General features: G+C 47.1%; 1 protein-coding gene across 2 annotated transcripts in view; it reads left to right on the forward strand.

The window, feature by feature from the left end:
- The first annotated feature begins 2,191 nt into the window (after window positions 1–2,191).
- The window catches only part of thrb (thyroid hormone receptor beta), a 206,008-nt gene continuing 188,199 nt past the window's right edge, over window positions 2,192–20,000 (forward strand). For both annotated transcript variants that reach the window (XM_063186085.1, XM_063186086.1), the window contains exon 1: window positions 2,192–2,752. The gene's annotated coding sequence lies outside the window, so the exon portion shown is untranslated. The remainder of the gene's footprint in view (window positions 2,753–20,000) is intronic.

Below are 20,000 nucleotides of genomic sequence, written 5' to 3' on the forward strand. Positions count from 1 at the left end.
CGACCGCGTTTTTTACCGGCGTCAGTGAAAATACATTGAAACCTATCTGTCCTTACACACCAACCGGCGGTAGTCGGGCGTCAGCGGCGCGGGAGCCGGCTCCGCACCGCGCTGCATTTGGAAAATAGAACTCGAGCGTATTTTTCACGCCGGCGACCGGCGGTGTCTCATTCAAATGAATGGCAAAGTAGCATGCTAGCTTTGGCTGTGGGGAGGGTTTTGAATAGGACTGGCTGCGCACGCCGACGCTGTCAGTGTGCAAGGCAGAGAAAAGCACGCCGGCCAAAACTAAGCAGAAAGACCGCGTTCGTCCTGCGACCGTTCCGTTCCGCCTTGGTATGTTTTGGCCCTAAGGGGTAGATAATGGGTCCGAGCGGGTACTGATTTAACTTTGAGATAGCCACACAGGTGGGTAAGTGGGCGGATGGGTGCGGTACCCTCTGGGGGGGGGGGGGGGGGGTCAGCTCTATGTTCCCACAGCCCGTTGGTCCCACAGCCCGTTGGTCCCACAGCTCTATGGTCCCACAGCCCGTTGGTCCCACAGCTCTATGGTCCCACAGCCCGTTGGTCCCACAGCCCGTAAGCGGGCGGATGGGTGCGGTTCCCTCCATGGGGTCAGCTCTATGTTCCCACAGCACAGCCCGTTGGTCCCACAGCTTATTCTTTCTGCTTCATGTTCACATATTTAAAAAAAATATTCAAATATAGGCCCTATGTTCCACAACGCTGTGTTCCCACATTTCCGAGTAAACTAAGAGAACATGCCTTTCTCCCCGCCATGGGACATAGAGCCTACATTTGAACAATTTCCTAGAAAAGTGGGAACATGGGCCAGCAGGTATAAGCTGTGGGACCAATGGGCCCAAAAAATAATATTGCAAGTCCAATGGGCTGTGTTAATATTAAAAGACCAATGGGCTGTGGGAACAAAGACACGCCCCTCTGTGTGGATACGGGTGGGTACGGGTGTCAAAAAACGGACCTGTTCGGGGGCGCTGTGGTGCAGCGCGCTAAGCCCCCCACAATTGGGCTTGCATGCCCACCTCCGGGAACCCCGGTTTGAGTCCGGCCGGGGTCATTTCCCGACCCTCCCCTGTCTCTCTGTCCCATTCGCTTCCTGTCACCATCTTCGACTGTCCTGTCAAATAAAGGCTTAAAAGCCCCTAAATATATATATATATATACATATATATATATATATATATATATTAAAAAAACTGACCCATTCAGGACTACCATGATTTACTGACGCTTTCTGTCGTTTATTCTGATTGCAGCAATACCAGACAACTCATGCTCTGGGCCAGTGTTTCTCAACAGGGGTGTCGGGGCACCCTGGGGTGCCGCAGGACCCCCTCAGGGGTGCCGCGGAAATGTGGCTGATAAATACATTATGTAATATAATACATATTTGTCTAAATTGATAAGTTAATGCTAGTCAGTGGAATCTTTCATCTGCCATTTACACACAATAAAGTAAATATAGGTCGCCCCAGTCAGCTGCAACTTTGAACGTAGGTCGTGTGACGTTTCCAAATGTGTTACTTTTCTAAGCTTGTGTGGAATCGAATGTGATGCCATGTTACGGCTTGTTGGTTTGGGGTGCCTTGAAATTTTTCATGAATTGAAAGGGTGCCTCGCCTAAAAAAAAGTTGAGAAACACTGCTCTGGGCCATAAGGATAAGACATACAGAAGAGGGCATGATGGGAGAAGGCCTATTGCAGTCAGGCCCACATCTCATCTAATCAACACTTCATCTCACTGCATGCTGCAATACAGTAGGCCTATATTACTGTATATACTTCTTCTTCTTCTGTGTGTGTGTGTGTGTGTGTGTGTGTGTGTGTGTGTGTGTGTGTGTGTGTGTGTGTGTGTGTGTGTGTGTGTGTGTGTGTGTGTGTGTGTGTTTAGTAGGTGATCTGGGACAGATTAGGTCAAAGTACACAGATCTGAGCAATTGTGTGTGTGTGTGTGTGTGTGTGTGTGTGTGTGTGTGTGTGTGTGTGTGTGTGTGTGTGTGTGTGTGTGTGTGTGTGTGTGTGTGTGTGTGTGTCCAAGGCTTGCTGCTCCAGGTAGTGAATCAAACAGAACCACGTTCTCTCTCTTCTCTCTGCCCCTCGCTGTAAACTAAAGCCCACGCACTGCAATCATAGTCTACCTACGTGACACAATCAGGTTAGGATTCATACAAGCACGGGCATCTTTCAGGAGCGTCGCAAGTTTGTACTTGCATCTCGGTAGCCAAGTTTAAAAATGTACTGGATTGCATAGGGGCAACTACGACACCACGCGAACGTGACAGCGCGTTGCACTTGGTGCCGTCTGGATTCAGGCTAGACTGGGTAACGTAGCTCTATTCCACCACCGAACGACACGAAATTTTGAGTCAACGTGCGCCGCCGTGGGTCTTGGAGTTCGGAGCTTTGTGTCCGTCCGTAGGCGCTTTTGCGTTTGTCTATCGGATCTTCAGTGAGCTCACTCGCGGATACGGATTCCCCATAGTGAACAGTTGGGGTGCTGCAGGCAGCCTCGGCTCCATGGTGTAGTCCATAATCTGCTTACACTCTCGCTCTCTCGGGCGGGTCATCTCAGGCCAAGTGCCGCGCGAGCGACGCTTCGTTCCGGCGATTCTGGAACTACAGTCTGGCCGTTCGCAGCAGGTAGAGCTGAGCTTCACTCTCACTCCCGCTGTCCCCTAATGAGAAGGATTTCCGTGGCTGTGTCCGGAGAAATTGCTTCTCTAAACCTGAGGTAAGTCGTTTATGTGTGACAGTTTATGGGTTGTGTTTGTGTGTGCGCCCAAGTGCGTGTTGCTTATTTTCGCGGTTCAGCGTTGTGAGTCAATTCCGGGATGGATCTTGACAAATGTGAATGAGTCGAAGATTGTATTACCACATGATGCCGACGGTGGCTAACCCCCCCACTTGACGGCTATTTCTTTTGTTTTGACCGAAAGTTTCGATTTGATGTCCGTGTGATAATGGTTGCAGGCAACGGAACTGACACAATTTTAGACAGCCTAGTCCATGAAGCGCAGGCAGGGCTTGGTGGTGGTGTACAGAAACGTTGACTCTGTGCGTAATGTGGCCGTTGCAGACATAGTGTAGCCTACACGTTTCCTTCTACAATAGTTAATTGTTACGTGCAGTTTGTGGTGTAAAGTAGGCCTATGTTTGGATTTGGATGATTTTGCTTCTAAACTATTCCAGTTGGCAGTGAAGCCATTTTAACCATTGGTCACGGTACTTATCAGATCATGTTACGGCATGGAGTGTTCATAATGTTCTGTTTACCACAGGTTTATAGACAAAGCGAAAGGAAACTTCGTAACCACTGCGCAATTGCTGCAGTTTTGTTTCCGCAACATTGCTTGTAAACAGCCTATAGGCTATAAGACTCCCGCTGAAAGAAGCTGATATCTGTCAAAACGGTGTCTTTACAGACAAGGGTTTCTATTTAAGCGGTTACATGTCACTCTTGCCATGTCTGATCAATGTCGTGTGCCATTTTCGTAAGCAACAGCATGTCTCGGTTAGTCTACATTAATGGCGTGCATGGATGTGCAAAGCCGGGTAGGTTTTAGACACCAAGTTGGACTACGAGAATGTTGTAGCGTTACCGTTCTTGGTGGACAAACAGTGTAGCCTTCAGGCTACCCTGACGTCTGAAATGTCAACTTTTACTTTTGATGAACGTGCACGATTGTTTTTTTATTAGCCAACATGTGGCAATCTCTTGTCTGACGTTTCTTTTGAAGGGTTCTCTCCAACGATATTAAATTGGACGCTGCAATAAAAAGAAACAACGTAACGTTGTTTGCCATCTCGGTGCACAGCAGCGAAATAAATTGCTACACTGTGGCCGATAATGTGGCGTCCCCCTCTGTCATCGTATTGCATGCTTAGGCCCTAGGCTGTGGGCTATTAATTTGACACACACTCGTGTCCCTCTCGGGTTCCCATAGAAAGGATTTTTACATGCGATGTATCAGAATCCTAAGCGATCACAGATTCTGCCTAGCTGCCGACGGGGGTATTTCAGGTCAAATGACAGACTTTGCAACGGCGCCGTGCCTGTGCTAGAACTGAAGTTGATTTGCTACACACAGTATAAAAACGGCTGCCCTGCCCCTCCAAGTTCAGGACAGTCGATGTCAGTTCAACTGTCATTATAGGCTACTGAGGCAACACAATTAGGCCTACATTGCATGATGTTTCTGTTCGATGGCCAATTTCAAAATTTCACAGTTGCTTAAAGGAGACCTGTAGGCCTACAATCCACACGACGTTAAAGGACGAATAGCCTCCGCTTAGTTGCAGACAGAGGCTTATCCTGAAACAGTCAGAAGTGTTCTTCTCAATTTAATAACATTAGGCGAACTTTGATGCAACGGCCCGTGTGGCGCCTATGCACCGGCTTAACCCATTTGTGCTTCCTTTACGCCGTGGCCAATTTTACGCAAAACATGCAGAACACCTTTTAGTTTTGAAATTGAAGAATGACGTGAACTTTGACACCCGATGTGACCCTGAGCAGCTGAAACTGGCTGCAGGAATCTGGCTGTGTCCTCCTCCTGCTGCAGTGGATGTTGTGACTTATGTCAGTGTTTCCCAACCAGGGGTACGTGTACCACTAGGGGTACGCGAGCACACCTCAGGGGGTACGCGGAAAAATGTGATAATGACAATTGAATAGAGTATAGTCATACTGGGATAAAGGAATATATAGAGAGCATGGGATAGGGGGTACTCATGGTACAACAAAAAGGCTTAGGGGGTACGCGAGTCAAAAAAGGTTGGGAAACACTGACTTATGTAACACACGTGACGCTACCCCTTGGGTGCATCCCAATATGTGACCTTGCCTCCTCCACTTGTGCATGTCTCCTCCTGGCCCCTCCTCCGTGGAGAAAACGATAAAGTTTCCCAACTGTCAGTCTCGCCACAATAACTTTTGAGGGACTGTTTTTCATTCACCATCCCAATTGCAAATGAGAAAAAGACTTTACAATTGAGCTTTTGCAAGATATTGAAATATAATGCTGTTGTCAGTGATGTCATCATGACGGGAAGCAAGTGGAGGAGGCAAGTGGAGGAGGCAAGGTCCCATATTAAAACGCACTCCTTGTCAGGAAGCCTCGCGCACACCAATGGCGTTATTCCCTATTTCCCCACGCGTAATGTGGCCTACAATAATGTGTCTTACATTATTTGGAGGCGATATTGTAACACCACGTATTTAATGACAAGACATGCGAGCAAATTCGTTGCAGTTCTACCCAATGACAGCTGGGAATAGACTCGTGCCTAGGCCTACATGATGATGTTTCAATACGTTCGAATTAATAATAAAAGGTGATTCCAGATTAGATTGGAGAGAACACCTTTAAGAGTTTGCAGAGGCACGGCTTACTCCAAGCGCCTTACTCCATTTCTAGCAGAACATCAGTTGAGATCAGGGGCGGAGCTGTAGGAGGGGTGAGCAGGGCATTTGGGCCTGGGCCCAGGAGGGCCCTCCCGTATTGGTGGTGGTGGCCGGGGCCCTATTATGACTTTGGCAGTGTGTAGGCTACACTACAGGGGGCCTTATCAGTGTTTTGCCCCGGGGCCCCAGGTACAATTGTGCCGCCTCTGGTTGAGATGGCTGGCTTTGTGCTAGTGAATAGTTGTGGACCAGAGAGAGTGGATGAGGCAGTGCTATATCCTAAGTGCAGAGAGAGTGGAGGAGGCAGTGCTATATCCTAAGTGCAGCGAGAGTGGAGGAGGCAGTGCTATATCCTAAGTGCAGGGCCGCTGCTAAGGTTTTGCAGGCCCCAAGCATAACTGGTCAGGAGGCCCCGTGTGACGGAGGTCTTCCTGCACCTGTTTGTCCCCCTCGGGGCGCGAACCTGCAACCTCGTCAACTACATCGTTTGGGAAATGGGAGGCACAGTAGCCCTACGACCAGTCCCCCAGCCCAACGGCATCGACACTGTATGAGGCGCATTCAGGCCGACTGGAAACCGTGCTGGAGCCCGTTCCCGCACCTAATCGCGAACCGGCCGTCGTGTTCACGCCACAGATATTTGCGTTCGCGAACCGGAAAGTTGGTTCGCAATGCGAACCGCAAAATACTAGGTTTTTCTCTGCGAACCGTGACGACAGCGTGGCCGTCAGCAGGTTCATCCGGGTAACACAGTCACGTGCGGAAAAAAAGTTCAGTGCCCGGTATGAACACTGGCGGTTCGCAGACAAACACTTTAGTGCCGAACGTAACTGGTGCGAGCACCGACACCGACACCGGCTCCGTTCTGGTCGGCCTGAAAGCCCTATATGAGGCTCAGGGAGGGAGGTTTACTAACGTTCCACGCCAACTTTGCTAGTTAGCCTCTGTTACACCCACTCATAGGCTAATTAAGTAATAATAACTAGGCTAATAATCTCAAATAGAGTAATGGAATACACATTTTGTTAAAGAAAAAATGATGGGCCTTTTTATATCAAATACATATATGTTTTGTAATGCAATTTAATATTTTTTTAGGACGTTTTTTAGTCAATCTCAATTGAGGAGGCTCCAATTTTGGGGGCAAAGTGGTTGAGGCCCTAAGAGCTCTGCATGATCTGCTTATGCCCAGTGGCAGCGCTGTGAGTGCTGTGCGCAATATAATTTGCTGTTTGGTGGATGCCATTTTGGATGGCAGATGAGGCTTGACCGGGAGTGCGTTGCAATATCCGACCTTGCCTCCTCCACTTGCGCTTGTCTCCTTGTCCCGCCTCCTGGCCCCTCCTCCATGGAGAAAACGATAAAGTTTCCCAGCTGTCAGCCTAGCCACAACAACTTTTGAGGGACTGCTTTTCATTCACCATCCCAATTGCAAATGAGAAAAAGACTCTACAATTGAGCTTTTGCAAGATATTGAAATATAATGCTGTTGTCAGTGATGTCATCATGACATATTACTTCCTGGTACGAGGAGAGAAGCAAGTGGAGGAGGCAAGTGGAGGAGGCAAGGTCGCATATTCAACACACTCCGGGGCTTCAGGGCAGTCCAACATGGTGTCTTCCCGCCGCACTGCTCCCTTTCAGGCGCCATTGGGGGCTGCCCCCTTGCACGGACCTGTGAGGCATAAATACAATTTTGTTGTGTGCATTGATGACTATTGTGTGCTGTCACAGGCATGTACAGTAGGCACGGCCGCTGAGAGCTTTGCTCGTTCCCGGGACAAAGTCATATGAGAACACCCCCCCCCCCCACACAATATTATGAGGACACAATACTGGGCCCCCTCTCTCCCTGGGCCCGGGACAACTGTCCCCTTGGTCTTTTGTTGCAGGTGTGACGGAGGTCATCTTGCACCTGTTCACCCCCCTCGGGGATCGAACGTACGACCTCGCCAACTACAACGGTCCGGCAATGGGAGACACAGTACTTTACCGCTGGGCCAAGAGACTAGACTCTCGGCCCAACGGCACGAGACTGTATGAAGCTATCGGAGGGAGGTTTACCAACGTTCCACGCCAACTCTGTGCTAGTTAGCCTCCGTTACACATGCATGTGGGTATAGGTCTTGCAGGCCTTGATTCCAACCTCCTGCCACACCCTTATCCCTCTGTCAGTCCATGGGCAGTCATGGGTAAGCGGTTAGGGCGGCAGACTTGTAGCCCAAAGGTTGCCGGTTCGACTCCCGAGTCCTGATCCACCAGGTTAGTCAATAGGCTGTAATTAACCAGTGCTCTCCCCCATCCTCCTCCAGGACTGAGGTATCCTGAGCATGGTACCGTCGGGGCGCCATTGGGGACTGCCACCTTGGGTGAGACATAAATGCAATTTCGTTGTGTACAGTGTGCACAACCATGGGTCAACCATGCCGTTTGAGGAATGTTAATTGTTATGCTTCTTGGTCAGATCAAGTCTCGAAGGGATTTGAAAGTCGATGACAATCAGGCTAGGTCAGTGTGTTTGGTGAACCTTGTTATTATCCCTCAATGTAATTAGGCCCCAAAATCCATCACAACTCCTTGTAACATGACCCTTCCTTTCTCATGTAAACGACTAGGGCTGGGCGGTATAACTTACCGTTAAAAAAAATGTGATAACGGTTTTCACCTACACAAGGTTCACTTTTTGATGAGAGAAGGGTTTTTATTTATTTATTTATTTATTTTTTAAAAAGGGGGTCACTAGGGCCTCGTGCATATAGGGGGCCCACACAGTGTCTGATTTACAGCATCTCGTCACCAGGCAAGGCAGGCACCCGCCTGGGGCCCCCCTAGCATCTAGATGGTGAAAAACAGCTCAATGTTCTACTATAATAGCAGAGATTTGTTTTGAATGTTCAGTCTTTTGGGTTTTTGCGTGGGGCCCCCACTGACACTAGAATCACCTCATATCTATCTTACCGCAGAAACGCATCTACCGCGACAAGAGCGAGGCGAGCGACGGAAGTAATTGACTTTGTATTGAGTCGCGGGACAAAAGCGATTCTGGACATACTCTAGTCTCTTCAATCGCTCGTATCGCTTGCTGCTGCACTCTGTCGCTTGAATCGCATCACTCTGGTCTATTCGCGCGGTTACAGGGGGTTAAAACAGTGGTTCTTAACCTTTTTTTCTTAACACATCCCCTTACCTGAGCCCAAGACAAGTTGCGCACCCCCAACTCGAGCGTCTACACGTATATACACACTAAATAATTATTTTAGTGATTAATTACAATGATTCTTGCTTGAGACATTAATCAATCCCTTATGCCTTTACATGGGGACCAAAACATGTTTTAATTTGGTTTTGATTTGGCCTAATTATAATGTTCGCTTGCAGAATTTTGGTCAACAGCCTCAACACAAACAAAATTCCGCGCACCCCCTGAAATCTCTGGCGCACCCCCAGGGGGTGCCCGCACCCCAGGTTAAGAACCACTGGGTTAAAGTGTGACTGTGAGCGGGGGGCCATTGGAGCTGATTGTACATGGGGCCCCTAATGCGCTTGTGGGGTTTTCTCCATAAATGTCAGACAGGCACTTTTGATCCGGTGAGTTTCTGCAGATTTTTTATTACTGCTCCATATTGGAACAGGAGACGTCGCAGCCAGAGACATCATTCTCTGTGATATCTCTCGTCAAGAAGCCTCTTTGGCTCATCTCTCCCCTGGGTTAAGTATCCTGGCCCACCAAATGGCCCTTTACAGATTCAAATTAGCCCAGCCCCATCTCAGAGACAGGCCCCCTCACTCAACACAGAGTACAATGCTTACACACTGGAACGATATATACATATAGTCACATACATCTATATTCCTGCATATACATGTACATATAAGAATCTACATAAGAATCATATAAGAAAAACAAAATTACGACACGCTGCTGCACCCCTGTGCCAGTGGCATAATGGGTACTGTAGGCCTGTGTGTGTGTGTGTGTGTGTGTGAGTGTGTGTGTGAGTCTCTGTGTGTGTGTGTGTGTGTGTGTGTGTGAGTGTGTGAGTCTGTGTGTGTGTGTGTGTGTGTGTGTGTGTGTGTGTGTGTGTGTGTGTGTGTGTGTGTGTGTGTGTGTGTGTGTGTGAGTGTGTGAGTGTGTGTGAGTGTGTGTGTGTGTGTGTGTGAGTCTATGTGTCAAGTCAAGTCAAGTCAGGTAGGTTTTATTGTCAATTTCTTTACATGCACTGGTCATACAAAGAATTTGAAATTCCATTTCTTGCTTTCCCATACAGACATAGACTAATCTAGGTAAGGACATAGACAGTATAGACATAGACAGTACTTATACATGGACTTAAGACAGTGTGGACATAGACAGTGCTCATACAGACATTTAAAGTGCAAGACTGGACAACAGAAGACTTGTAGAGGACATACATTAAGAGGTATTGTTGTGCTTTTGTGCTTTTCCTAAAAAAAGTCCTTTATAGCGTTCTGACATGGTAATAGTAGCATTTTGAAGTTGATATTAAAAAGGTCTGTCAAGTACACCAGCAGCAGTGTGTGTGTGTGTGTGTGTGTGTGTGTGTGTGTGTGTGTGTGTGTGTGTGTGTGTGTGTGTGTGTGTGTGTTTAGTGCAGGTAGAAGGTGCGGTGTGCGTCTGTGTGTGTGTTCGTGTGTGTGTGTGTGTGTGTGTCAGTGTGTTTATGTTTGGGTTTAGTGCAGAAAGTGCAGTGTGCTTGTGTGTGTGTGTGTGTGTGTGTGTGTGTGTGTGTGTGTGTGTGTGTGTGTGTGTGTGTGTGCTCATGTTTTGAGTTAGTGCAGGTTGAAAGTTCAGTCATAAGTATAGTAGTGCAGGTGGAATGTTCAGTTGCAGATATGGCGGTGGGGATGGGGGGGGGGGGGGGGGGTTGTCAGTGGCCTTGCTGGCTAGAGGCTAGACAGTGGAGGGAGAGTGGTTGAGTGTTCAGCATCTTGATCGCTTGGTGCATTGTGCTGCTCGCCAGCCTGGTGGTACGGGAGGCGCCTGTAACCTCTTTCCAGAGGGCAGGAGGCTGAACAGTTTTTTGTGCAGGGTGGCTTGTGTCTTTGATGATCATCAGTGCTTTCCGGGTGAGGCGTGTGTGTAAATGTCCTGCAGGAGGGGAGGGGTGGTACTCCAATGATCGCTGTGTTCACAACACGCTGGAGTGTCTTCCTGTTTTTCTCCGTGCAGCTTCCTCCCCACACTGTGATGCAGTTGGACACGACGCTCTCTATGGTTCCTCTGTAGAATGTTGTTATGATGGATGGGTGTAGCACTTGCCTCTCTTTAGTTTGCGCAGGCACTTGAGCCCATGGGCTCTTATTGATGATGTAGTGTGTTGAGTGGCCTTCCCATGATGTATGTTGGTAGAGAGGTCGTCGCTGATGTGCACTCCAAGGAACTTGGTGCTGCTCACTCTCTCCACAGCATCGCCGTCGATGGTCAGTGGTGGCAGTTGTTTTTGGACCCTTTGGAAGTTGACAACAATCTCCTTGGTCTTGTTGACATTCAGCAGTGTGAGTGTGTGTGTGTGTGTGTGTGTATGTGTGTGTGTGAGTGAGTGTGTGTGTGTGTGTGTGTATGTGTGTGTGTGTCTTGTGGCTCTAAGCCAGTGTTTCTCAACCTTTTTTCAGGTGAGGCCCCCTTTCAATTCATGAAAAATGTCAAGGCACCCCAAACCCACAAGCCGTAACATGGCATCGCATCCAATGCTACAAAAGCTTTAAAAAGTAACACATTTGGAGACGTCACACGACCTACGTTCAAAGTTGCTGCTGACTGGGGCGACCTATATTTAGGCCACCTTATTGTGCGTAAGTGGCAGATGAAAGATTCCACTGACTAGCATTGACTTATCAATTTAGACAAATATGTATCATATTAGGCCTATATAATTTATTTATCAGCCATGTTTCTGCGGCACCCCTGTTGAGAAACACTGCTGTAGGCTACTAATGGCCTGCATCGTCAAAGGCTTGGGCTTTGCAGGGCGGAGGGATATCTAATAGCTACCGTATTTTGGCTTTGCAGGGCGGAGGGATATCTAATAGCTACCGTATTTTGGCTTTGCAGGGCGGAGGGATATCTAATAGCTACCGTATTTTGGCTTTGCAGGGCGGAGGGATATCTAATAGCTACCGTATTTTGGCTGTGTAGTGTGGGCACGGACATCATAATGTACGCACGCACGCATGAACGCACGCATGCACAGATACACGTTCACTTAATCCTTTTGCCTTGCCCCCATTGATATTAAGCTGATGCCACTTCAGTGTGTGTGCGTGTGTGCGCGTGCATGCGTGTGTGCGTGCGTGCGTGCATTCGTGCGTGTGTGCGTGCGTGCATTCGTGTGTGTGTGTAGGTGGATGGGTGCATGTGATGTGTGTGTGATGTGTGTGTGATGTGTGTGTGTGTGTGTGTGTAGGTGGGTGGGTGCATGTGATGTGTGTGAGTGTGTGTGTGTGTGTGTGTGTGTAGGTGGGTGGGTGCATGTGATGTGTGTGAGTGTGTGTGTGTGTGTTCCTGAAAGAGATGTTCTGATGATTATCGCTCAGATGCAGGGGCGGAGCTGTAAAGGGGGGCGAGCAGGGCATTTGCCCTGGGGCCCAGGGCCCTCCTGTATTGGTGGTGGGGGCCCCATTGTGACCTTGGCAGGCCGTATGGGGGGCCCTATCAGTGTCTTGCCCTGGGGCCCCGTGTGCAATTGTTCCGCCACTGCTCAGATGGTTCTACTTATTTAGCCCGCCAGATAAAAGGGTCCCTACCTGGGTTGCCAGATGAGGCTGATGATTTCCAGCCCAAAAAACGCTCAAAACCCACCTGGAAACACTAAATCCCGCCCAATGCTATTGATTTTCTATGGATGAAAATTGGATGGGTTTTTTTTTCCTGCTAAATGCCATTTTTACCCGCAGATGGCCATCCTAAGCAGCCCAATCTAGCAACACAGGTCCCTAGTACCTCACAAACTTCATGGCATTGTTTGTTTGTTTTGCACGTTTGTCTGTTTGTTTGTTTATGTCTCTGTTTGTTTATGTCTCGTTTGTTTGTTTGTTTGTTTGTGGTAAATGTGTCCTCCCCAGCCATCGGCTGTGCTGCCTGGCTGCTTAGGCAGGGGGGCCGCTAGGGGGGGAAAAGTGGTACAGATTCTAAGGGCCCAAGCACTGATAGGAGCCCTTAAGGGGGCCCAAGCACTGAGAGGGGCCCTTAAGGGGGCCCAAAATTCGAATCTTTCATGGGGCCCAACATTTCTGGCAGCGCCCCTGGCTGCTTTGGGTTTATGTATTGTCATGTGCAGCGACTCCATGGACTACTGTACAGCGTGTCCCACACCTTTTCACTTAAAGGTGCACTGTGTAGAATGTGTGTGGCCAGAATGGGTACTGCAACTATGCTGCTCATTGAAACTGTGCTGCCTATTACCAAATTTGGTAAATAGTGAAGCAATTAATAAATAATGAACTAAATAATGAACCAATATTTACTAGTATAACCAAGTAGTTTTGCAGCTGAAAATGTATGAAAAGTGCATAGTGAATATTGAATAAGCTTACTTAGAATTTGATGGTGGTGGTAATATTCATGAAAAGGGTAACATTTGTGTGAATTGTGAATGGGCACCACAAATTCTAAAAATAATCTACCAAAAATATTACACAGTGCACCTTTAAGAATATTTTTGCGACCCCCAACCCCCCACACGCAACATCTGATGACCTTTAGGAGGTGTAGGCTGTGGAGTATGCCAATAACCAGGTTAACTTAACCTTGAGGCCGTGATAAATCTTCTAATAGAAGAGCCTGAATGACACCTGTGGGCTATCCACTAGTAGCCTTGCGCGCTATCCTACGTACTTCTGCCAAAATATTGGCTCCATACATAGACTGGTTACTGTTTTCTCAGGAGCGTTGTTGGCTGGCAGGATCTTGCCGACCAACCCTCCCCAGAAAACGGCCTATAAGCGAAAAGACAGGTTGGTGGGGGCGAAAGGGAGAGGGCTCTCGTGACGATGGTGTAAACGTCTGCGCTATTTTGTTGTTGAGTAACTGTCAGCGATTGGGTTAGAGCTGTCCAATCATTTCAAACCAGAACTGAGTGCAAACTTCCCGCTTCCTGCAATCGCGTCAGATTAAACAACCTCCAAACCATGAATACGAAATGAAATGGTAGTATTATGGGATGGTCATGACCAGGCTAATCCATTAGCATGTTTACCACTTCTCGTAGGTTTACTTAACCAGGTTTTTCGCTTAACCATGTTCTTCAAATACACCCCTTGGTTCTGTAGCTAACAGTAGCTTGTCTATGTGTAAGTGTGTGTGCGCTTGTGTGAACTAATGAGTGTGTATGTACATTTGTAAGTGTGTGTCGCGTTCTTGTGGGTGTGTGTGTACTCTACCTGTGTAAGTGTGTGTGCTTGTAAGTGGGTGTGGATGTGGGTTTGTGGGTTTTTGGGTGTGTGTTTTTGTGTGTGTGCACATGTGTATGTCTCTGCATTAATGCATTTAGTGTATCTCTATTATACCAAACCTGTCTATCCAGAATTTCTATACTCTACATGTGTAAGTGTGTGTGTGTCGTGTGCTTGTGTGGACTCCACATGTGTGTGTGTGTGTCGTGTGCTTGTGTGGACTCTACATGTGTAAGTGTGTGTCGTGTGCTTGTGTGTACTCTACATGTGTAAGTGTGTGTGTGTCGTGTGCTTGTGTGTACTCTACATGTGTAAGTGTGTATCGTGTGCTTGTGGGGGACTCCACATGTGTAAGTGTGTGTGTGTGTATCGTGTGCTTGTGTGTACTCTACATGTGTAAGTGTGTATCGTGTGCTTGTGGGGGACTCCACATGTGTAAGTGTGTGTGTGTGTATCGTGTGCTTGTGGGGGACTCCACATGTGTAAGTGTGTGTGTGTGTATCGTGTGCTTGTGTGTACTCTACATGTGTACGTGTGTGTGTGTCGTGTGCTTGTGTGGACTCTACATGTGTAAGTGTGTGTGTATCGTGTGCTTGTGTGGACTCCACATGTGTGTGTGTGTGTCGTGTGCTTGTGTGGACTCTACATGTGTAAGTGTGTGTCGTGTGCTTGTGTGTACTCTACATGTGTAAGTGTGTGTGTGTCGTGTGCTTGTGGGGGACTCTACATGTGTGTGTGTGTGTCGTGTGCTTGTGGGGGACTCTACATGTGTGTGTGTGTGTCGTGTGCTTGTGTGTACTCTACATGTGTAAGTGTGTGTGTCGTGTGCTTGTGTGTACTCTACATGTGTAAGTGTGTGTGTCGTGTGCTTGTGTGTACTCTACATGTGTAAGTGTGTGTGTGTCGTGTGCTTGTGGGGACTAACAGCCCTAGGTGTCTGAGGTGGCTTGTGTGTACTCTACATGTGTAAGTGTGTGTGTGTGTGTGTGTGTGTGTGTGTGTGTGTGTGTGTGTGGAGACTAGCAGCCCTAGGTCTCTGAGGTGGCCTGTGTGGACTCCACATGTGTAAGTGTGTGTGTGTGTCGTGTGCTGTGTGGGGACTAGCAGCCAAAGGTCTCTGAGGTGGCCTGTGTGTGCAGTCTGCCACTTGGGGCTCGGAGTCACCGCCTCTTAGCAACCCTCCTGATATGGGAACACCATAGAGGTAGAAAATAACACTAGAGAGGACCCCGCCCCCCTTTTACGGCAATCTGTAGCGGCCATTAAATGAGGACTCCAGGCTCTTCTATTAGAGGATTTACCTCTTAACTTAACCTCTTAGCAACCCTCCTGATATGGGAACACACACAGGGGCCTATACTACACGTACTGTAAGGAAAATGAGGACTCCAGTAGGGCTGCACGATTATGGAAAAAATCATAATCACGATTATTTTGGTCAAAATCATAATCACGATTATTAATCACGATTATTGATTTTTGCAGATTCTTTGGAAAATTATAACAAGACGAAATATAACCAAGAATGAATTACATACGGGATGAGCAAAATAAAATGAATTGTAATAATTATGTAAAGGCAATAGCATGAAACTTAAGTGGACAGATTTCTGGCCAGAAACACCAGCCTGTCAGTATGTTCTGGCTTCAAGGACGCTCTCAAAAGTAGGTCACTATTGCCACGATTAAATCACGATTAAAATCATGAGTTCGATTTCACTATTTTATCACGATTTTGATTATTTTTCGATTAATTGTGCAGCCCTAACTCCAGGCTCTTCTATTAGATGATTTACCTCTTAACTTAACCTGCTTTACTCTATGAGGACTCCAGGCTCTTCTATTAGATGATTTACCTCTTAACTTGCCCTCCTGGCATGGGAGCACAGGTGTGACACCACTGATCTAAGCCAGCTAGGCCTACTGTAGCGTCTGTATGAGGGAGTACGGATGTAGTCTGCCAGTTGGCATGTTTTATCTCTGTGCGTGTGTGTTTGCGTGTACGGATGTAGTCTGCCAGTTGGCATGTTTTATCTCTGTGCGTGTGTGTTTGCGTGTACTGATGAAGTCTGCTAGTTGGCGTTTGCGTGTGTGCGTGCATGCGTGCGCGCGCGCGTGTGTTAAGCCTATACAGACATACATACATGTATACCTGTACTACATTACATCCAACCCACCATATACAATGGGTGATTTCACGTGAAATCAGACACTTTGGGACCCGACCGACACAGATTTCAATCATATTTGCTGTGCAAGGAACTGGCCATTTAAAAATATATATTTTTTTTATTTTTAATTTTTCAATTTATGATAATTCATATTCTGAGGGCTGTTGTATTTCATGCTGTTTGTGTAATTTGTAGAGCCAGACAAGAGCTTTCAAATAACACCACAGACATATTTTTGTGACTTACACTGACTGATATAATCAAGGCTGAATGCATAGTGTCCTACCCTCATATGTAAACCTTTGCTAGTCTGTTTCCCCCTTAATATTGGTGTCAGATTCACACAAATGCAGTTCTGGGCTGCTACCTTGTTACTAAACAGGCACAGCAAGTATGATTGAAATCTGTCAGTCGGGTCCCAAAGTGTCTGATTTCCCGTGAAATGACCCCAATGCACCTTTTGGGAGTGAGACCTCCTCATTTGGCCCCTTCCTTCTCATTTTCTCAGTCCATACTTTGCATTTCTCACTCTGAACAATCATCAGAATAAAGCCTGATTTTCATTGGTTTCTCCAATGTGATATGAAAACTCTAGCTCAAACACATTGCATTACATTACATTGCACTTCGGTGACGCTTTCATTTATTCAAAGGGACTTAGTTATTATTTTATTGGTTATTGGTTTATTGGTTAGTATTGGTTACAGTTACAGTCCCTGGAGCAATGTGGGGTTAGGTGCCTTGCTCAAGGGCACTTCAGCCATGGATGAAGATGTAGGGAGAGGTCAGGGGGGATTCAAACCTGCAATTGCTAAATTGAAAGACCAATTCTCTAATAATGACTAAAAACTATAATGATTCATAGGTAGAATAGGTTACAGGAATCTACCAATACTAGTTTAAATGTAATAATGAGGATGATTTGAAGCTTTGAAGCACTATCACCCATTTCATAAGGTTGTTTTCTGGACTAATGGGTAATAAAACTTTGAAAGGGCGTATCACAATACTGCCTCCTTGTATCCCGATACGGTATCGTGACTGTGTATCACGATTTCTCGGTTCGATACAATATCGTTACAGCCCTAGTGTCTACTGGTCTAGTGGTGGGGCAGCCATGGCCTAGTGGTTAGAGAGTTGGTCTTTCAATCTAGGGGTTGCAGGTTTGAATCCCCCCCTGACCTCTCCCTACATCTCCATCCATGGCTGAAGTGCCCTTGAGCAAGGCACCTAACCCCACATTGTTCCAGGGACTGTAACCAATACCCTGACAGACAATAACTGAAAGTCGCTTTGAATAAATGAAAGCGTCAGCTAAGTGCAATATAATGTAATACTAGCAGCGCTCCACCTACTTTTCTTCTGATAAAAGCCAGTCCGTTTTAGGAATGCATTTGATTAATCGATTAATCGACTTTAATTGACCAATGCTTTAATCGATTAAAAAACATTCATCGCAATTAATTGACAATTCAACTGACAAGAGACCCAGGTGAAATGGGCATATGAAGAGTGTGTGTGAAGAGGGGTGTGAATAGGGGGAATATTTAAATCACCTTTGGATTAAAGAATTGAAATAGAATTAATTTAAATGTGGTATTTTATGTAAAAAAAATTATTACATTTTTTAGATTTGGTAGTTTATTTCCGAGAAACATTGAGATTTCGGGGGGGAAATGCTGCTTATCAATTAATCGTAAGTCGATCGATAAGACTATCAACTAATGATTAATGATTTAATCGATAATTTGCATCCCTAGTCCGTTTACCAGAAGCCACATACCTCATCTATGACCATAGTTTCCTCTTGTAGGGAGTTTACACCAGGTCAGTCACTAACCTTACTTCACTCTCCGTCGCCACAGTACAGTACCCAGACTAGGTGTTCACATAACGATCTAATAAAAACGTCTTGTAACAGTTCTGTAATGCGTCGTTATGCTGCCACCAGAGACATTAATCTGCCCCTGTTGCCAAGGAGCCAGGGGCGGCGCTATAGGGAGGGCGAGCAGGGCACTTGCCCCGTATTGGTAGTGGGGGCCCTGTTGTAACAGTTCTGTAATGCGTCGTTATGCTGCCACCAGAGACATTAATCTGCCGCTGTTGCCAAGGAGCCGTTTCCTCTCCCTGCGCTGCGCTGCGCTGCGGTTTGGTTTGTCTGTTTGCCTTCTCTGGTACGGCATCACCAGAGATTCTTTAAGTATATAGAGATATGCCAATGTAATAGGTTACTATGGGCACCTAACATGACCAGGTTCCGGTCTGCCTAAAGGGGCGTGTCATAATACTCTTAGAATGAATAGAACAGCACTCAGGTCTACCTAAAGGGGGATTGCCCCCCCCCTCCCCCAATACAGTTTTTTTCAATTGCTAACAAGCTTTTATCCAATCCTCAGAGACATTTGCAAAACTCTTAATATAGTTAGCACACCAAGGGCTTTCCATTGCCATACAGTTGACACATTACATGCCTTTTTCACACAGTTAGCGGTCAATGAATGCATTTCTTTGTGTATATTTAACAGTGTATGCTTTTGAGAAGAAAATGAACTGTTTGGCCAATTGTGCTTGGTAGGTGGTAGTCTGTGTTAAGAGTTTAGAAAAAGTATCCAAAGTATGGGTAAGCGCTTGTTAGCAATTGAAAAAAAACTGTAATAGAACCCGGAAACAATGGGCCAATGGAACCTCTCTCTCTCTCTCTACTCTCTCTGCTATGGAACCTCTCTCTCTCTACTCTCTCTGGTAACAATGGGCCAATGGAACCTCTCTCTCTCTACTCTCTCTGGTATGGAACCTCTCTCTCTCTACTCTCTCTGGTAACAATGGGCCAATGGAACCTCTCTCTCTCTACTCTCTCTGATATGGAACCTCTCTCTCTCTACTCTCTCTGGTAACAATGGGCCAATGGAACCTCTCTCTCTCTCTCTACTCTCTCTGCTATGGAACCTCTCTCTCTCTACTCTCTCTGGTAACAATGGGCCAATGGAACCTCTCTCTCTCTCTCTACTCTCTCTGGTAACAATGGGCCAATGGAACCTCTCTCTCTCTACTCTCTCTGGTAACAATGGGCCAATGGAACCTCTCTCTCTCTACTCTCTCTGGTAACAATGGGCCAATGGAACCTCTCTCTCTCTACTCTCTCTGGTATGCCTGTCAGCATCTTGCTGCAATAACTAGAGCAGTCCCCTGAGTTGGAGTGTTCCGAGGCTTGATGAGAGAAGGAGTGCAGCGGTGGTGGAACAAGGAGTGAACATACACATACGCACACTCGCATACACATATGCACACTCGCATACACATATGCACGCACATGCACTCATACACATGCGCATGCACATACGCTCATACGCTCATACGCGCGCGCACACACACACACACACACACACACACACACACACACACACACACACACACACACACACACACACACACGCACACGCACACGCACACACACGCATGCATACACGCACACACATACTCACGCACACACATACACACGCGCATACACAGACGCACACACACTCACACACACTCACACACACACACACACTCAGGCACATGCACACACGCACACGCACACAGTGCAGCAGTGTGACAAGGAGTGAGCAGTGTGAGTGTGTTACTGTGCGTCTTGAACACACGCACACGCACACGCACACAAACACACAAACATGCACACACTCAATACTACAAAGCGGCAAAATTGAACTTTCAACATAGAAAGTAATATCACCATTCCGAATGCACATTATAATTCCATATTCAGCAGCACATGTGTGTGTACAGTAGTACTGTAGTCCACATTCTGGAATACTGCGACGTGGAGCCGTGTGTGCGAGTGTGTGCGAGTGTGTGCGAGTGTGTGTGTGTGTGTGTGCGTGTGTGTGTGTGTGCGTGTGTGTGCGTGTGTGTGTGTGTGCGTGTGTGTGTGTGTGTGTATCATGGAGCCGTGTTTGTGTGTGTGTCATGGCATGGAGCCGTGTGTGTGTGTG

The sequence above is a fragment of the Engraulis encrasicolus genome, chromosome 20 (assembly GCF_034702125.1).
Source record: "Engraulis encrasicolus isolate BLACKSEA-1 chromosome 20, IST_EnEncr_1.0, whole genome shotgun sequence".
In the NCBI taxonomy this organism is placed as follows: domain Eukaryota; kingdom Metazoa; phylum Chordata; class Actinopteri; order Clupeiformes; family Engraulidae; genus Engraulis; species Engraulis encrasicolus.